This window comes from Cricetulus griseus, chromosome 5 (genome assembly GCF_003668045.3).
Source record: "Cricetulus griseus strain 17A/GY chromosome 5, alternate assembly CriGri-PICRH-1.0, whole genome shotgun sequence".
NCBI lineage: Eukaryota > Metazoa > Chordata > Mammalia > Rodentia > Cricetidae > Cricetulus > Cricetulus griseus.
Window position 1 is genome coordinate 163,977,061 of NC_048598.1, and position 8,487 is coordinate 163,985,547.

At 38.1% G+C, this 8,487-nt stretch overlaps 1 long non-coding RNA gene across 1 annotated transcript; it reads left to right on the forward strand.

Annotated features, from left to right (window-relative positions):
- Positions 1 to 661: 661 nt before the first annotated feature.
- Positions 662 to 3,561, forward strand: LOC113836232. The gene is made up of 2 exons (XR_003486214.2): positions 662 to 702; positions 3,012 to 3,561. It is a non-coding gene; the product is annotated as an uncharacterized LOC113836232 (long non-coding RNA).
- The last annotated feature ends 4,926 nt before the right edge of the window (positions 3,562 to 8,487 follow it).

Below are 8,487 nucleotides of genomic sequence, written 5' to 3' on the forward strand. Positions count from 1 at the left end.
CGGAAAGGAAATGGGCCACACCTCCTCAACTGCACTGGACCCAACATGCTCCATTTCAATGGACACTCCAGCCTGAGCTTCCTGTACTGACTTCAATCAAGTTGAGGATTTCAAGCAAGATCTTCAATCAAGCAAATCTCATCTAACTTGGACTGGATACAATCCATTCAAGACTTACACTATACTAACATTTTCTTCCTAAAGGACCCTACAAGGCTATCATTGTCCCATTTCAGCAGGAAGTAACTTGGAGGATGCTATTCCCCCTTTCTCTCATTGTTGTCCTTAGAATAGTGTATATACTTAGTTAGGGATAGCTTCCTATTGTTTATGGTTGGGATTGGAAGGAGGTGTTCAGGCTTAGACACCTCTTTCAGATGACTTTAGGCTTTAGTTAAAATAGATATGGTTAGGATGTGACATAAGCAGATTGTTGTATCTTCTTATATTTCACCTTTATGACTGTTAATTTTGGATACTTTACACTGTTAAGTTTTAATCCTCTTTTAGACTAAAAGGGGAATTTTAGGAGATGCTGTAGCCATGCCTGCTTAGGGGCTGGCTACAGGTGTGCCTGACCATGCCTCTGAGGGCGTGGTCAGGGTGACATAGAGAGAGGGATGCTTACGTGGTGGGATAGTTTCACTTTCATTTTAGGCTTGCTGGACAGACTGCTGCCCTGCTGGCTGGCTTGGTCGCTCTGTAAGTAAGGCTTTTCCCTATTAAATTCCCTTGTATTTTTACCTGGCTCCATATTGGTATTTGCCTAGAGAGAGAGAGAGAGAGAGAGAGAGAGAGAGAGAGAGAGAGAGAACACAGGTGAACTGTTAATTTACATCAATCCTTCATTATTCCTCCTTGCTTCCGGTAAAGCATTTGTTGACATAGTGATAGTGAATCTCCCTGTAAGTAACATTTCATATAGAAGCAGTGAATGATAGCTAAGACAGAAGAGAGAAGAGGGACCAGAGTAGAGTTCAGGCTCTTGGCACATAGGTAGCAGAATTTTCCTAGGATGCAGTTTTGTATACTGAGTCACCAAATCATTTCAGAAAGGGAAGAGTGCATGAGAAGCAAACATCAGAGAAACTGATGCCAAGGAGACAGGAAAAGAAGAAGTTGATACTAGAATTTCCTCAGTTGAATGGAAGATGGATGAGGTTAAAAGGTGAATTTGTAAACAAGCAACAAATGATCTCCCAAAGTCTATGACAGAATATGGAGTCCTGGCTGCAAGAAGACTTTTGTCATGATTATCAAACTCAATGCAAAGGTTATTCTGTTGTCATGGGAAATTCTAAAAGGAAAACTGGTGTAAGACAGAGAAAAATGAATTCCCCTGCTTTCTGACATGATGAGGAAACTAGCAGTCTATGTGATGAACACTTCTGAGGACAAAAGTGGCTATAGCACTCAATCAGACATAGTATATACACTACAAATATAGCTCCACACTTCTCCTTTCTGAAAATCATGCCTGGTCTTATTCAGAGAACTTAGCTGTTTCCACAGTACTCACATCTTAAAATATTTTCATCAGCAGGCTGCCTGAGGCATCAAACTTCAATTATTCTTTAGACCTAGAATAGCCTCTCTAAAACAAACTGTAAGTATTCCTCCTTGACATCTCATACACTTTCAGCTCCTGAGGGTCATTATTCTATTTTAAGTTGTCAGTGGAACAAAAGAGAGCACAAATGTCAAGTGATATTTCTAGGTGATTAAATAGCAGGCACCAGCTGCCTTTAGCAAATTATTTTGAGTGTTTACATGGGTTTGCTTAACATGTAAGGAATAGTAAAAGTTCATTTGTAAAATATATACCATAAAAAAGAAATTTAAGAATTTAAAGGTCAGTTCAGATTCAAAAGTTCTCCAATGGGGTCATTCTCCTTGTCAAACATCAGCATTTTTTCCTTGTCCTTTGAACTTGTATGGTCTTTGCCTACACAGGCAAGTAGAATAAGGTGGGGATGGTATTGTCAATTTTGTGTGTACAGGACCAGCTCTACTTTTACATACATCAATTGCAGAACATTATCCAGAAAGACTTTCACCAAAGGAAAACGAATAAGTTATATGAAACATAGCATACTTGTTGTCTTGTGTATCCTCAATATATTATATTATAGCAATAATATAATAATATGATTATCTAACAACTATTTGCATAATCCCTTACAATTTAGAAGGCATTAAAATGTTAGTACTTAAAATGCACCTGTGGCATGCAATTATCACCCCCACATTATAAAGGATATGACTGAGGATTAGAAGATAATGGAAGTGCCAAGGTTACCATATAGCTGTGCCAGGAACAACATTCAAACTAATTTCATGACAGCTACCTTCCAGAAAAAAAATCATTTTCTGATCTCAGCATTCCCCACAACAGGGCAATGTCTAGATGAACGGCAGGACAACCAATCCCAGCTCTTTCCATCTGCCTTAAGTCTAGCTATGTATTGCTGGCTGGGATTTCTTAGAAACAATCCCATGATCAACCGCAAAAACCCACAGGTGAATCATTTCCACAATAACCAGAAGGCAAGCAAATGACAGTTTATTTTTGGAGTAAAAGGATTCCAAAGACACCAGAAATATTATTTAAACCATTTAAATATGCAAATCGGAGTGATGATTGTAGACTGCACAAAAATACATCACATATATCTATGTACCTTCTACATTTTCCAAGAGTGTACAAACTATTTTCCCATGTGTATTTACTTAACAGTAGCACTGGACTTTAAAACTTCTCCTTGAATATTTATTAAGGTTCTTCTGAGAGTTGAACAACAAAGAAACACAAAGTCATTTCTCTAGGCCTCCTTTCCCCTGGTGAGTAACAACTGCTGATATTTAATGGAACCATATCATGGAAGTGCTGTCATTACTAAATAAGAACCACCTTTGAACAGTTTCTCATTATGCCCTCAGATGCCCAGTATAGACACAGCATGGCCTGCTGTAACCCAGACCTTTCAATCATGACTTTCTCTCATTTCCAGGGAGACAAGGACCAAGAGACAATCATGCCTGTGTCTCTGTATATATTTCTGAAGAATACCCATGAAGCCTTCCCATTTCTCCTTGAAAAACAATGTTCCATCTGGTTTCACTTCCACAAAACTGTTTCAAGGAGAGGCAGAAATCACAAGTTTGTATGGATGATTTATTTTGTTGTTTTATTTGCTTTAAAGCAACCATGCATGATGGGAAATGTAGGTATCATTTCTTCAGCACACAAGAAGGAAACCTTATCTCTTCTTGGCATGAAGTACTGTGAAAATGGTGGGTCAGGTGATGGGAGGAGGAAAGATTTAGTGTTGTTATGTTCTCTAAAAATATTCTGTTTGAAAAGACTGTCATCCTGTGTTCTAAGGACACAGGGGTTATGGTTATTTGATAAATACTTTCATCTTACTAAACTAATACATTTTAGAGTTTAGATCTCCCTTTGTTAAGTAGGAGTATTGCTTATATGATGTCCTCTGAAATATTATTGTACCATTATTATTTTTCATCCCATACCTAAAAAACTACAATGCCTTAAAATATTTTCCTTCTTCTTTAGAGGTTGTGTTAACCTACCCTTTTCTCATTTGAACTACATGTGCCAGCATGCTAACACATGTGTGCGCTCACATGCACCAACATATGTACATGCATAAAACCCTCAATGGGAACTATCATTGCTGCAGGATATTTGGATCACAATCTGAACCTAGAGATTGTATTATTTACTGAACAAACCTGTTTCTAGTTGTGGTGGGGCTTGGCTCTAGCACACACCTTTAATCCAAGAGCTTTCTGCTTGAATATTGTAAAGAGGATTAAATAAAGTCCACAATAGGTCAAGAAGCTGAGCAAGCAACCAGATGACAGGTTGATAGGAAGTGTACATAGGATAATTAAGAAAAAAACAGAGAGCAAGAGGGAGTCAGGAGGATGAACAGTGAGACACACAGGAAGTAGAAGTGAGGGACATTGAGTCAGGGGAGGTTTGTTTGAAATGGTGACAGAAAAGGAAGCTTTGGGGACTTTGGCTGAGGAGGAAGGCTAGATGGGTGCTTTGTCTCTCTAAGCTAGCAGGCTCTGACCTCAGCATCTGGCTCCCGAGTTATTTTAGTTAGGGTTTCTATTTTTGTGAAGAGACAGCATGAACCCAGAAACTCTTTTTTATTTTTTAAAAAATTATTTATTTACTTTATTTGTTTATTTTGCACCTTGGCCAAAGTTTCTACCCCCTCTTCTACTAGTCCCTTCTCCCAATCCCTTGTCCTCCATTTCTGTTTAGGAAGGGCAGGTCTCCCACAACTATCAACAAAACATGGCATATCTTGGTAAGACAAAGCACCTCTCCATGTATTAATGCTAGGCAAGGCAATCCAGATGAGGAACACGGTCCTAACAACCTGCAAAAGAATCAGAGACAGCCCCTGTTCCCACTATTAGGACTCTCACAAGAGGACCAAACTTCCCATGCAGGCTCCCTGGTTGTCCCTTCAGTCTTTGTGAGACTCTATGAGCACAGGTTAGTAATTCTGTGGGTTTTCTTGTGGTATCCTTGACCATTCTGGCTCCTATGCTTGTTCCTTTTGTCTTTTCTTCAGGAGTCCTGAATTCCACCTAATATTAGTTAGTCTGTAGGTCTGCATCTGTTTCCATCAGTTGCTAGATGAAGTCTCTCTGTTGACAATAGGGCTAGGCATCAGTCTTCTCACAAGAGATGGTCAATTAAGGCTATGTATCTGCTACTATTAGGAGTCTAACCAGGGTTTAGGGTTCTTCCTTCTTGATAGATTCCTGGGAGATTTCTTTGTACCAGGTTGTTACCTCACCTCAAAATGATCCACCTTTCCAGTAATCTCTGTAATTACTCTTCCCCTGTGTCACCCCCACAACCTGATCTTTCATATTCCCATCCCCACCTGCCCTCAGTCCACTCACAAAATCTCTTCCATTTCCCCTTCATGAGGAGATCTGTGTATGCCCCCTGAATAATCCTTGTTACCTAGCCTCTCTAGGACTGTGGATAATAGCATGGTTATCCTTTATTTTACAGCTAATATTCACTTATGAGTGAGTACATACCATGTTTGTCTTTCTTGGTCTGGGTTACCTCACTCACAATGATTGTTTTCTAGTTTCATTGAATTCCCTTGTGTCTTACTTTTTAACAGCTTAGTAATACTCCATTGTGTAAATGTAACTCATTTTCTTTATCTATTCCTTGGTTGAGGGACATTTAGTTTGTTTCCAGGTTCTGGCTATTACCAATAAGGCTGTTACAAACTTAGGTGAGCAAGCATCCTTTGGGTATATGAACCACAACAACTCTTATAAAGTAAAGCATTTAATTGGGGTGACTCACTTACAGTTTCAGAGGTTCAATCCAATATCATCATGGTGCAGAGCATGGCAGCATACAGGCAGAAAAGGTGCTGGGGCAGTAGCTGAGATTTATATATCTTGCAGGTAACAGGAAATTTGCTGAGACACTGGGCAGTATACTGAACATAGGAAACCTCAAAGCCCACTCCCATAGTGACACACTACCTCTAACCAGGCCATATCTACTCCAAAAAGTCACACCTCCTAATAGTACTACTGTGTCTGACCATCTGTATTACCCCATATTCTGGAGCCATTTCTTACAGACTGTCTGTCTTTGGGGGCTTAGATCAGAACCAGCCAAACACTCCAGGTCTGACAATGAGTCAGGGAGTGTGGATGAGGGAAAGCTAGCTATCCAATTACATTAAAGAAGAGACAGAGACACCTGATCATAATAGGAGGGCAGTGCCAGTCAATACAGAACTCCACCCAGTTTATTGATACATCATCTTAAGTAGCCATCCAAAAGTGGGGGCAATGGCATAAGACATCTGTTATCATGTATAAAGGGCTTCAGGCTCCTTTATCCTAGCACATCTCACCATCTCACTAGCCTTCATGATGGGTATAGACTCACCCTGGTCCAAGGCTATTGTTATTTAGATAGGAGTCATTCTCCACCAAGGCCAGGACATCCAGCAGCTATTGGCTGGCATTTAAAAGACAATAGAAATTCTGGGCTCTCCTGAACTCATGGTTGGGTGGAATAGATTTCCAAAATATATGGTCCCCTGTAAGATTATGGGGGCCAATAACATTCAAACTACAATACCAGTCTTTACTGAAAAAATGTAATAATTGAAATTTTCTTAAAAACAACATAAGATGCTTTACTAAACCTTGACTCTCAAACTGCTTTCCTATCTGTTATTGGTATCATTTTCACTCTTTCAGTTTCTAGTATTCATAAAACCTCAAAACTCTAGATTTTCTGTTCAGTATTTTATCAGGCATATTTTATTCCCATGTACTAAATATGTAAAATATTGACACCAAGTTTCTTATTCCCCAGTAATGGTATAAGATACAAACACCTTCCATAGACAAATCACTGAAGATTCATTATTCTAATACCTCAGTGTCTAAATGATATGGACCAAACTATTGTTCAGCTCCAAAAGTAAAACACTATTGAGACCAACTACTATCTATCCTTATAGTGCCCAAGCTTTTATTAGTTGATAAAAAGTATTTCTCTCTTTTTAAATTGAAAATAGATTCTTTTTCATATAATGTATTCTGATTATAGTCTCCCCTCCCCCAACTCCTCCCAGATCTTTCTTACTTCCACCTCCACACAAATCTGTTGCTGGAGTTTCTTTCAGCCAGGTCCTGGTGCCCTTCATCTCCAAAGTCTTATGGTAACAATAAAACCATTGGCCAATGGCTAGGGCTGCTTTTCATCTAGCTCTGTCTTGATTATTAACCCATTTCTATCAATCTATATATTTCTACATGGTCTTGGCTTACCAGAGAATGCCAAACCTGTTACTCCTTTTGCCAGCTACATGGCATCTCTGGGGTCTATCTCTGCCTATCTTTCCCAGAATTCTTCTTGTCTCCTAGTCCCACCTATCTTTCTGCCTCTATTGGCCAAACAGTGCTCTTTTCATCAACCAATAAGAGACACATATGTACAGAAAGACATCCTCCATCACAAATCCACATCCTTTCTTGCTTGCATTATAAAAAAAAAACAACCCCTCAAAAAAACCAACCCCCCCAAAAAAAATACAGGTATCTAAAAATAATAAAATAAAACAAAAGTAGGTTAAAATTAAAATAAACCTGAATAGGACAAAACCAACAAACAGAAAAAATCTCCTAAAGGAACAAATAATTTTAGCAAATGTTCTATATTTCCATAAAGATTACAAATATGCAACCAAATCATGATGCAGAGACCATTGTTTTAAACCTACAAAAGTCAGGTGAGGGTTTCAGCTGTCAGAAGGCATTTCAAGACAGAGACAGAGGTTCAAAAATGTGGGCAGCATCAGAGCAATTTTAACCATATGCATTGGTTTATCATTGAAACCACAATGGGTGGAACTCAATAGAAAAAAAGAAGTCCACCAATCAATAGATCTTATTTTCAATTAATCTCTCATCATACTAGAGATAGCAATTTAGGTTTAATTCATTTTGAATGGCAACTAGACTGTAAAGACACAAAAATAAATAAAAGGTTGAGCATAGAAACTAAGGAAAGGAGGTTGTGTGCCTAGTAAAATAATTGGCCTATATTAACATCTTTTTCTTAGACCATTTTTATATCAAGGAGTGACAAAGATGAATAACCATTGGGAATGGGTACTAAAGGTTTGCCATTTGTTAAGTTATAGATACTGAAAGTGTTCAGGTGTTGACCTAATTGAAGGCTAAAATTAACATCTTAGCTTATGAAGAAAAATGCAAGTCAAATTTAATATACTCAAATGTCCTACACATATTTTTTTCCTAGCAGTCTTGGGTTTGTTTCCTTTAAGAGTCAAACAAACATGCTTGTATAAATTGTACCTAGTTTCAGATATCCCAAATTTCATAGAACAACTTATTCTTCCATTTTTGGTTCAGTTAATGAACTTTCTCAAAGGAAATGACTGCAGTGAATTAAATGAAACTGAGTAAAATTTCTTTTCTGGATCAAATGAATCATAATCTATTAGACTTGGGATGCATTCATAATAATATTAATAATAGCTAATCTTTATCAAAATTTAGTGGCCAATATTCCCCTGTACTTTCCCAAACATTTCTTACTGCATCCCTTCTCACAATTAATGTTGATCAAGGTATGTCTTGAGAGAGTGGTTAATACTCAGCTGTAGACATCATAGCACTTGGTGCTTGGTTGGCTCTGCATGAGCTATTCTCCATTCTAAGACTTCTTATGCATCATTAAACACCTCCTCTTTAAATTTCTTCATGTCTTAAAAGGGTTAGTACACCTTTCCTCCCTTTGAAATCTTTTGTGTTATGAGCAAATTAATTGAAGTGACAATGCAAATTATGCTTACTATATGAAGGTATGGAGGTTCAGGCTGTGGCCCATTTTCAGTGTAGTTTATACATAAAGAAGTTGAC